Source organism: Loxodonta africana, unplaced genomic scaffold, assembly GCF_030014295.1.
Source record: "Loxodonta africana isolate mLoxAfr1 unplaced genomic scaffold, mLoxAfr1.hap2 scaffold_122, whole genome shotgun sequence".
In the NCBI taxonomy this organism is placed as follows: domain Eukaryota; kingdom Metazoa; phylum Chordata; class Mammalia; order Proboscidea; family Elephantidae; genus Loxodonta; species Loxodonta africana.
In genome coordinates, this window is record NW_026974884.1 from 518,153 (window position 1) to 528,764 (window position 10,612).

Here is a 10,612-nt window from a genome sequence, read left to right on the forward strand (position 1 = left end):
ACAAAGGAGAGAATAGCTGTATGAAGTTCTGGAGGGAGGATATTGCCGATAAAGGAAAGAGTTTTTTCTGAGGTCCTTAAATAACCAAGTGTTTTGGCATGTTTGAGGAAGCTCAGGAAATAAGTCATGGCTAGTGTGGAGTGAACTGAGGGAAGACTGTTAGGAAATGAGGTTAGTGTGGTGGGCAAGCCCCGCATCATGAAAGACCATGGGAAGAGTTTGGGAATTTTTCCTAATTGCCATGAGAAGCCACTGAGATGATGCTGTTATGTAGACTGTAAGAGGGAAGATCAGTGGCATGGAGTCCAGTTTTAACCAAGAGATGATGGTGGCTGTAAGGTGGAGGTAGTGAGAAGTGGATAGAGTCAGGATTTATGTTAAGGTAGAGCCAAGAGTCCAGAATATGTGTCAATGGACTGGATGCAAGATTTGAATAAGGGAGAGAAATCGAGGATGATTTCTAGGTTTTTGTCCTGAACAACCCAGAGGGTAGTGAGAACATTTGCTGAGATAAGGAAGACTGGGAGGTAGATAAGACGCTTGGACCAAGAATTTTATTTGAACCACATTAAGTTTGAGATGCCTAGTAGACATTCAAGGGGAGATGTGAAGACAGCCATGGGTGAAGGAACAACAGGGCAGAGTATGTAAATGAGGGTATCCTAGGGCTCATGTGGAATTGACTGCCATGAATTGGCTCAGATAACCTAGACAGTGAGAAGTGATGAATGATGTTACTTAAACAGGGCATGGAAATCAATGAAAAAGGTGTGGGAGTGGCAGGGAGGCTAAGGTAGAGAAGTTTCTCTGTTCCTAAACCTGATTGGCTGGATTTGAAGACATCAAAGTTCGTGTATGAGAAATGTCCAGCAAATTACCAGTTCATTTAATAAATTGATAACAAAGTCCACCTTTCAGCCAAAGATTGAAAAACAAACAAACCAATTGCCATCCAGTGAATTCTGTCTCTTAGCAACCCTATAGGACTGAGTAGAACTACCCCATACGGTTTCTAAGGAGCAGCTGATGAATTCAAACTGCAGACCTTTTGGTTAGCAGCTGAGCTCTTAACCACTGCACCACCATGGCTCAGACCAAGAATAACACACATGAGGAACTTACTCCTTAGTTCAAACAAGTATGTAGAAATTTAAATTCGTAATTTTGGAGATTCCCCGTCTTTTTTTTTTTAATGGGGGGCATTGAGATGGAGGATTTTCCCATGCCCACCATCCTAAGGGATTTAATTAACCCATAGTTGAGACATTGTAAACATCTCAAGAAATTATTACCTTTGAGAAACTTGAGGGTGAGTAGGCATATCACCTGGCTCCTCTTAAACTCCTTTCAAAAACCTGACTTGAAGACTCACCTGCCTTTTTGAATAAGTGACAGCTTGAATAGGCAGGGTTCAGGGAATTGCCAACCAAAGGTATGGTTTCTCCAGAGGCCTCCAAGGGGTGTAAAAGAAGAGCGGAGCCAGACCCTGTGCTTGGGACACACCCTTGGTAGGAAATATTTGAGTGTGTGTGTGGTGAGGGGAGCACTGGGTGTGGGAGAGTGGGGTGGGTGGGTAATAGGGAAATGCCTGGTTTTTTTTTTTTTTTTTTTGGTTTTAAGAAACTGTTTTTTACTTTTTTTTTTTTTAATTACAATGAACAGTTCAGTGGAGACATGTTCCTTATGTGCAGGGGCTAGTGGAAGTGCTGATAGCTGAGAATGTAGCCTGCTCCCCAAGTGCGAGTTGGCATTTTGGAGAGAAAACTTGATGTTTGGAGCACTGACTGGCCCTGCCTTTTCTAAATAATTAAGGGTGGTGGGGTGGTGGTAAGAGAAAGAGGATGGTCTATGAACACTGACGCTGGAAAATTAACTCCCAAGTGTGTGGGTTGTGGATAGCAGGAAAAGAATATCACCCGCAAATGACAGCAGTGCCTTTATTTATTTATTTATGCTTCTTTTTAGTTCTGAGTTGTTTTTAAGCCACAAATTAATCGGGCCACCATGAGTTTTCAGAGAATGAGTTTTACAAAAATCTAAGTGTTTTAAATATTGCAAGGATTTACTTATATATGCTGTATATGAGAAAAGTCCTTCCAGTTATAGGGAGGAGAAAGAAAGTATATTCAGGAATTAAATTTTCACAGTTCTCTGAATTCTTATGGTTCTCCTGTTGTCCATTTTTGTTTTTTTGTTCTTCATCCACCCCTTCCACCTTGACCCACTGTCTTCATCATCTAGTGCTGCCATAACAGAAATACCATGAGTAGATGGCTTTAACCAAGAGAAATTTAATACCTCACATTAAAGTAGGCTAATAGTCCACATTCAAGGCATCAGCTCTAAGGGAAAGCTTTCTCTCTCTTTCGGCTCTGGAAGAAGGTCCTTGTCCTTAGCCTTCCCATGGTCAAGGAACTTCTCAGGTGCAGGGACCCTGGGTCCAGAGGACATGCTCTGCTCCTGGTGCTGCTTTCTTGATAGTCTGAGGCCCCCAACTCTCCGCTTGCTTCCCTTTCCTTTTATCTCTGCAGAGATAAAAAGTGGTGCAGGCCACACCCCAGGGAAAGGTGACCTGAGTGAGGGTGGTGTTACAATCCCACCCTAATCCTCTTAAAGTAAAATTACAATCACAGAATGGAGGACAACTACACAATAGTGGGAATCATGGCCTAACCAAGTTGAAACACACGTTTTTCAGGGTCATAATTCAATCCAAACCAAATCGAACTTGTCACCATCAAGTTGATTCCAACCCGTAGAGACCCTAGTTGATTTGAACTCATAGAGACCCTATAGCATAGAGTAGAACTACCTCATAGAGTTTCCAAGGACTAGTTGGTGGATTCGAACTGCTGACCTTTTGGTTAGCAGCTGAGCTCTTAACCACTATGCCACCAGGCCTCCTCTTGATCCACAGTCCACCCTAATTCACCACTGTGTTAGAAAAAGGTTTTGCTATTCTGAAATAAGAACTTTTTACTATACTTTTGTGTTCGTGGTTGCTTTTGGTATGTCTTTAAGCACTGAAGAGTTGACTCATACCCATTAAAAACCCATTGCCACTGAGTCTATTCCAACTCATAGCGGCCCTATAGGGCAGAGCAGAACTGTGCCATAGACTTTCCAAGGAGTGCCTGGTGGATTTGAACTGATGACCTTTTGGTTAGCAGCCATAGCTCTTAAACAGTACACCACCAGTGTGGGAGGGGTTTAATTGATAACATGATGTCTGGGCTCCAAGGGAGATGGAATGGATGTGCAGGGGAAGGGCATGCAGAGTCAGCCTGTATAGTCCCCAGAACTCTGTTCAAGATCATAACATACCTCAGTAATCACTTGAATCTAAACATAAAACTTTAACAGTTGATGTAAATGACTTTACACATGAATTTTGGAACGCAACTATTTCTCAATGGAAGTTTCTTCAACTAAGCTGTTTGTATTCCCTTAATAATTATGAAAGCTAACATTTATTGTGTTCATTCTGTGTGTAAGGCCTTTTTGTAAGTGCCTTGTGTGTTTTATTTAACCTGCATGACCACCTTTTGAATAAGACCCATTTTAGAAATGGGAAACTGAGGCAGTGAGAGGTAAAGTAACGTGCCCAGATCACCCACCTGATAAATTGAGTTAGGATTTAAACCCAGGCAGTTTGTTTCAGAATTTGCTTATGTAATCACTGTACATGACAGCAGTGAGCCCTAGTGGCTCTGTGGTTAAAGAACTTGGCTGCTAACTGAAAGGTCAGTGGTTCGAACCCACCAGCGTCTCTGTAGGAGATAGATATGGTAGTCTGCTTCAGTGAAGACTTACAGCCTTGGAAACCCTATGGGGCAGTTTTACTCTGTCCTTTGGGGTCACTATGAGTTAGAATCGACTTGATGACAGTGGGTTTTGGCACATAATACTAATGTGCAGTGTATTCTGTATGCCGTGTATGTGTTCAGAAACTAATTTTCCGAACACTTATGCCATATATAGATTACCAATCCACTTGCCATTGAGTAGATTTTCACTCATGACGACCCCGTGAGTTTTCAGAGTAGAACTGCCCTCCATACGGTTTTCAATAGCTGTGACCATTTGGAGGTAGATTGCCAGGCCTTTCTTCCAAGGCAACTGAGTGGATTTAAACTGCCAACCTTTCAGTTAGTAGCTGAGCACTTAACTCTTTGTGCCACCTAACACATATATATACGAGGAAGTTTTCCTCCTTATTTGTACTTTAATGTTTTGTAGACTCTTATGAATACTTGTTCCTGGCAGTGAACTAGATGCTAAAGAACAGAACAGGCACATGTAACCCTCTCTCACCTTCTCCCTCCCCTTTCACAGAGATGAAATGAAAAGGAATTAATGAGGACAGATTATTGGATTAGGGCCCATACTCAGGGCTCTAACAGCACGGGGGGTTTCTCCTGTCACTTCAGTTCTTGTTCAGGAATTGGCACCTGCTTTTTGTGAATCACAAAGACCAGTGCTTTATATCAAGCCATTTAGATTTGGGGTATGGAGCAGTGACTTTAAAAAATTAAATGTTATTTTCAGAGATTTTTTCTATTAATTGTTTACATTTATTTTAATTGTATATTCTGAAACCGCTACAAAAAGGCATGAAATAATTGTTTAAATTTTAATTCGTATGGGTCAAAATGTATGTTAAACTACCTATTATTGCCTTCACAGTCGTCGTCATGTTTGAGCCGATTGTTGTGGCCACTTGTTACCAAGTATGACTTTCTTCTCCAGGGACTGATCTCTCCTGACAGCGTGTCCAAAATATGTGAAATGAAGCCTCGCCATTCTTGCTTCTAAGGAATATTCTGGCTGTACTTCTTTCAAGACAGATTTGTTCATTCTTTTGGCAGTCCGTGGTATATTCAATATCCTTTGCAAACACCGTAATTCAGTGCCTTCAATTTTTCTTTGGTCTTCCTTATTCATTGCCCACCTTTCGTGTGCGTATGAGGCAACTGAAAACACCATGGCTTGAGTCAGGCGCACGTTAGTTTTCAAGGTGACATCTGTGCTTTTGAACACTTTAAAGAGATCTCTGGCAGCAGATTTGTCCAATGCAGTGTGTCGTTTGATTTCTTGACTGCTGCTTCCGTGGGTGTTTATTGTGGATCCAAGTAAAATGAAGCCCTTAATGATGTCAACATTTTCTCCATTATCATGATGTTGCTTATTGGTCCAGTTTTTAGGCTGTTAGTCTGTAGTCTTTGATCTTCAGCAGTAAATGCTTTAAGGCCTCTTCACTTTCAGCAAGGGAGATTGTATCATCTGCATATCTCAGGTTATTAACGAGTCTTCCTCCAATCCTGACGCCTTATTCTTCTTCAGACAGTCCAGCTTCTCGGATTATTTGCTCAGCATACAGGTCGAATAGGTATGGTGAAAGGATACAACGGTGATGCACACCTTTCTTGACTTTAAACCATGCAGTATTCCTTGTTCTGTTTAGATGACTGCCTCTTTTTCTATGTACAGGTTTCTCATGAGAACAATTAAGTGTCCTGGAAATCTCATTCTTCCCCATGTTATCCATAATTTGTTATGAGCTGGAGTAGGTCTCAGAAATAATGTACCATTTCTTCCAGTTGGTTGTGCACGGCTGCCTACTTCCCTAGGTAGTAGCAGCTAAGGCCTGTCTCAGAAACACTCTCCTCCCCACATAGCATGGTTCTTCACACTGCTCCATCTTCTTTCCCGTGTGTGTCTCCTGCCCTCCTCGGTAGCTGGGGAAAATGATAGTAGTCCACTGATGAGATTTATTCTTTTATTATACTTTATTGTATCATTTGTTTTTATAACATAGTTCCGTTAAAATCAAGGGTAATAAAAATGTTTGTATGATGGAGGTGGATAATCCCACCCATTGTGTCCATCTAAAGTTTCATGAGAAAACTGTGCCCACAACAGAGGGCTCCCACTCCTCTGGCTCACTGTATTTTCTCCTTGTTTATTTGCTCTTCCCTCTTTCCTGATGCATGCGTGGGACCACTGAGCTTCAGGACTCCACAATTCTGCTTTTTATACCAGTGTTACTGTAATCTTGGGTTCCTGGGCTGCCTTGCCACAGATTTACTCATTCTGTTTCTGTTGATTATTTCATTACTTAAAAATCTCTCATGAATTTTTCCAGAAGTACATTCTATTCCTCAAAAACTTGGAAGCAATGCGAATGTATGCAATAAATAACAAGAAAACATACGTAATGCATAGAATAAATTATTAACGTTCCGATATGTCTATTTTCTTGCTTATATTGGCATGTATGTGTATTAGAGTCTCTGGTTGATGCAAATGGTTAATATCTTGAGCTGCTGACAGAAAGTTGGAGTTCAGGTCCACCCAGAATTGCTATGAAAGAGAGATCTGGCAGCCTACTTCCGAAAACTCAGCCATTGGAACCCCTATGGAGTACAGTTCTACTCTGGCACGCTGGTGTCATCATGAATCAGAACTGACTCAATGGCAACTGGTTTTATGTGTGTATTAGCACACACAGTTATGTATATTAACACGGATATTATATCCTGATATTTTCATTCAACATTAGTCTTTTCTCACAATAAATTTTTTTTGTTTTTTTTTTTAATGAGGGCATTAAATTACTTTATAATATTCTGTGTGCATGTAGTATATGTTTTTTAACGATTTGACTATAGTTGCAATAATAAATGTGCATGTTTCTAGTAATCCTCAACCTATACTTACATCTTTTTAACATACATCTCTGCCATTAAATCTCTTTGTTTAATTATTGTTTAACACTCTTTACGCCTAAGAGATGGTCTCAGAAGCAGCCCTGATCAGTTTTTCTCCCTCTTACTCATGAAGCCCCTTAATGTATTCCAAGGTATCAACTACGAAGGATTTTACGTCCTTATCGTTTGTTTATTTTTCATTCAGTCAGTATATTCCATGGGCCAGAAATAGTCTATGTTATGCAGATACAGTGGTGAAAGGTACACACTGACACACTGTCCCTGTCCTCATGAAGGGGACAACCCAGTGCAGGTGGGAGGAGCACTGGGGAAATGCAGCTGAGAGCAAGGACAGACAACCTTCCAGGAACCACACTGGACTTCAGAGAGGCTTGTTGGCTGCTGTTCACCTGGCAGGCTTCTAGATACCAGAGTACCCTTGGGCTTGGTGCCTGCTCCTCTCTCTATTGACACCCTCCCTCTAGGATGCCTCAGTGAGTTCACTGCTGTCTATTTGTAGCTAAGGACGTGAGGTTTATACCTCCATCCATTCAGACTCCTCCTGGGTCCAGACTCATATATTGAAATGTCAGCGTAACTCTCTGTATTGACCTCTTTATGCATTATAATGATACATTCCTCCTATGGCCATCATGAAAAGCAAACATGAAAGAAAAAGCACAGGAGTGCCTGGCACCAGTGTAGGTACTCAATGAACATTAGCTGTTGGTATTATTCTTGACATCTCCGTGTGGGGTGAAGTTTTATTACCGGACATCTCCATGTGAATATCTAACACCTACACCATGTTATCTAGGCTATGAAACAATTCTTGGTTCCAACCACCATTCCATTCTTATCGATGAATTTCTCAAGGCTTCAGTGATGGGAATGTGTGTTTTTCCACACAATGGATGTGATTAGGAATGGTTGGCTAGGTCCTACACAATAAAAAGCTCCAGCATTCCTATGGATGACCATTGAGACAAGTTTCAGCCAACGAATGTAGCAAAGAATTGGAACCACTCTCAGCTGTTCATGCGAGTACTCTCAATCCGGAATATCTGGTAAGTCGACTGTTAGGGATTGAATTGTGTCCCTCCAAAATGTATGTGGAAATCCTAACCCCTGTACCTGTAAATCTGACCTTGTTAGGAAAGAGGGGGCCTGCTTTTATTATGTGAATGAGGTCATACCAATGTAGGGTGGGTCCTAAGCGTAACTCTTCTTAGTTATAAAAGGAGCAGAACACACCCAGACACAAACAGGTGAAAAGGAAGACAGACAAAGAAGACAGATGCTTCTAGAAGGCCAGGAACACAAATGATTGCTGGCATTTTTTTTTTTTTACTAGAAGCTGAGGTAGACAAGGAAGGACCTCCCACTACAGCCATGCCCTGAATTCGAACGACTACCTGCTAAACTGTGAGAAAATAAATTTCTGTTCTTTAAAGCCATCTAGTTGTGATATTTTTTGTTATGGAGGCACTAGGTAACTAACACACATAACCGTGCTTATAAGTTCAGCCCAGTGCAGAATAATTTTCTTCCCTCCTTGGTCTAGCCCACCTGAACCTGCTCTTTTCCTATCAGTGTCCTTTGCTTTCACCTAAGAGTTATGACAGAGTCAGCTCGATGGTGATGCATTGAAATTTCAATTTATTTTATATTTATGATTATTATTAATTCCAGTATTTTCTACAGTTTTCAATGGAGACAGTGTTATAATCTATGAATAGCATTTATACTTTTTCTCTTTTTGTACTAGCTTACACTTCCAGTGTTAAATGTTTAATAAAAGTAATGATAGAAGCACCCTTATTTTATTGTTTATTAATTTTAAAGAGAATGTCCCACACGTCACCATGAACTATCATGCTAGTTGTAGTTTTCCACGTTCGGGAACTCCTTTTCTGTTCCATGTTTGCTCCTAGTCCTTATCTCTCCGTGTGATTGCATTTTATCAACCTGCTTTGCCCCCATCTCTTGAGGTGAGCATATGTCTTCTCTTCTTTCACCTATGCATGTGGTGAATGAAATTACTAAATCTTTAATGTTCACTCAAATTTATATGCCTACAATAAACCGCCTTGATCATGGCATGTTACGTGGTTTATCCTTTGCTGGATTTCCTTTGCTGGCATCTTACGTAGGGTTTTGCATCTCAGTTACTGAGTGTGCTTGTCCTCTAACTCTTCTTCTACCTTCCTTCTCTAATTTGTTATCATTTTTAAACTAGCCTTAAGGATCAAGTTAGGGGAGTATCTCATGGTTTTGTAATGTCTGTTGACTATGTACAAGATTAAAATGACTGTTTCTTGCATGTTTGCTGGAACCTGACTGGAAACGATCTAGGTCTGCCGTTTTCTTTGTAGGGAGATCTTGAACTACTGACCCACTTTATTTAGTGGTTAAAGGCATCTTCTGGTGCTAATTTACTTAGAAAAAATTCTGATGCATGTTCTAGATTGCTCGAATCTCATCTTTAAATATTGATTATCAGGGCTTGTAGCCTCATGCAAGCCAATTCATCAATCCCAGATTTCCCCAAAGTCAGGCTCTGCAACTCTTCCCGGTACCAAATTCCCTCATTTAAGACTTATTTGCAAAGAAAGAGACAACAGTATGCTATCTACGCAGTTGTGTATCCGCAGCCTTCTTGAGTCCATAATGTGAGGATACAGTCTTCTAATACTTTTTTTGTAATTGTTCTTTTTCTTATTTTTTTTTTCCTTTTTTCACTGCCAATACACCCCCTCCCCCAATCTAGTAGTTTTAAAGTTGTGCTTTTCAGGTTCAAGTCTGTAATCCAGCTGGGCTTCTGTTTGTGCTGCATGTGTGCATCAAAAGAACGTGCTTCTAGAAGCAGAAAGCAGGCAGTGCGACTGTTGGGTGGTTGGCGGGGTAGGGGGAGGGGAGCCGCTGCTCAGAGAGGGCGCCCGAGGGAGGCAGGAGATGCCGGGCTGCCCACCGCAAGCCCACAGACTCCAAGGAGGCGGAACCCGCGTGCGCCATGAGCCTTTTGAGACAGGCCCAAGCCCGCCCAGCCGGGTGCTTGCAGGTTCCACCAGGACTAGGGGAAGCCTAAGGCCAAGGAGGGCAAGGTCTAGAGTCTGGACCTGAGAACTGGTTCTGCCACTTGTGATCGCAGCGCTTATGCTGGAAAGGAGGGCAGGAAGCATATCACAATGTGTGTCCGGACGATGACCCAGAAGGGCGGGAGTTGTGGTCACCCAGGGACTCTGGGTCTGCATATGGAGGCCCCCAGGGTGCAATTCCAGGAGCAGAAGGCAAAGCCACAGAGGCCAAAGTGCACCTCGCTGATGCTTCCCAGGGGCATTGCCCCAAATATGGGGAGCAGTCCCTCCTCTGGGCTAGGGACTTTGTTTCCTCCATTGTCATCCCTGACTGTGAGCAGACTCTAGTCTATGCAGACTAATGAGGAGTTATCAAAATGAGCTCCAAACTCCGGATTTGAGTTAAGGATCATAAATTAACACAGAGAAATACGACTTTAGCAATAAGTGACTGTTTGAAGCCCAAGTTGCCTTAAAACACGGAATTTCAGTCTTTCAGCTCCTCTGCTAATGTAGTAACTAAGAACAGGATCTCATTGGAGCTCAAAGATGTGGGGCACTGGGAATACTCCTGGGTCTGTCTGCTCACGGCTGATTGCCTGATTCCCAGTTTTATTATACAGCTTAAATACAGACCAGAAGAGGAGTTTGGGGCTTGACACCTGACATCTTAACACCAGTTCCTGTTTCTTGAGGAAGGAAGAGGTAAAATAAATCAGCGTTTACTGTTTCCTTCTCCATCCCCGGAAGTCCTGATGAAGACCCTCTCAGGTAAGGACTGACAGGGAGTGGCTTGGTTTACTATTTGACTTTGTCCTTCAGTCA

At 41.9% G+C, this 10,612-nt stretch overlaps 1 long non-coding RNA gene across 8 annotated transcripts in view; it reads left to right on the forward strand.

Moving 5' to 3' along the window:
• Positions 1 to 10,612, forward strand: part of LOC135229182 (uncharacterized) — a 508,721-nt gene that overhangs the window by 485,422 nt on the left and 12,687 nt on the right. For all 8 annotated transcript variants that reach the window (XR_010319954.1, XR_010319958.1, XR_010319952.1 and 5 more), the window contains one exon: positions 10,411 to 10,558. This is a non-coding gene — a long non-coding RNA (uncharacterized LOC135229182). The remainder of the gene's footprint in view (positions 1 to 10,410; positions 10,559 to 10,612) is intronic.